The sequence below is a fragment of the Aptenodytes forsteri genome, unplaced genomic scaffold, assembly GCF_000699145.1.
Source record: "Aptenodytes forsteri isolate BGI_AS27 unplaced genomic scaffold, ASM69914v1 Scaffold15, whole genome shotgun sequence".
Lineage (NCBI taxonomy): Eukaryota > Metazoa > Chordata > Aves > Sphenisciformes > Spheniscidae > Aptenodytes > Aptenodytes forsteri.
The window spans coordinates 12,052,437-12,052,789 of NW_008795129.1; the positions used below are offsets into that span (position 1 = coordinate 12,052,437).

General features: G+C 71.4%; 1 protein-coding gene across 1 annotated transcript in view; it reads right to left on the bottom strand.

The window, feature by feature from the left end:
• The window catches only part of TLX1 (T-cell leukemia homeobox 1), a 7,818-nt gene that overhangs the window by 4,353 nt on the left and 3,112 nt on the right, over nt 1-353 (bottom strand). The window lies entirely within an intron of this gene.

Sequence of the window (353 nt, forward strand, 5' to 3'; positions counted from 1 at the left end):
GGGTCCCCCCCGCCATGTGGTGTGCCAGTCCCCAGGCTGGGGCAGGGCAGGGGATGCACCCAGGACTGGGGTGCCTCCCCCGGCGACACCCCGGGAAGCTGCAGCTTGGGAGGGGCAGGGTCACGGCAACAGAGCCCGGGAGCCTCCATATGATCCCGGCCTCCTCTTCCTCTCCTGCCCGGCTTTACCGGCACGCCCGGCAGGAGCGGGGGGGAAGGCATTTTGGCAAGGAGGTGCCGTAAACCCCGCGGGGGTGAAAATTTTCGCGTTATGCAGGGCCCGATATCCCTGCGGCCCCCGGTGCAGGATCCGGCCCGAGCCGCGCTCCCACGCACGGGCGCGGCCCTGGCCCG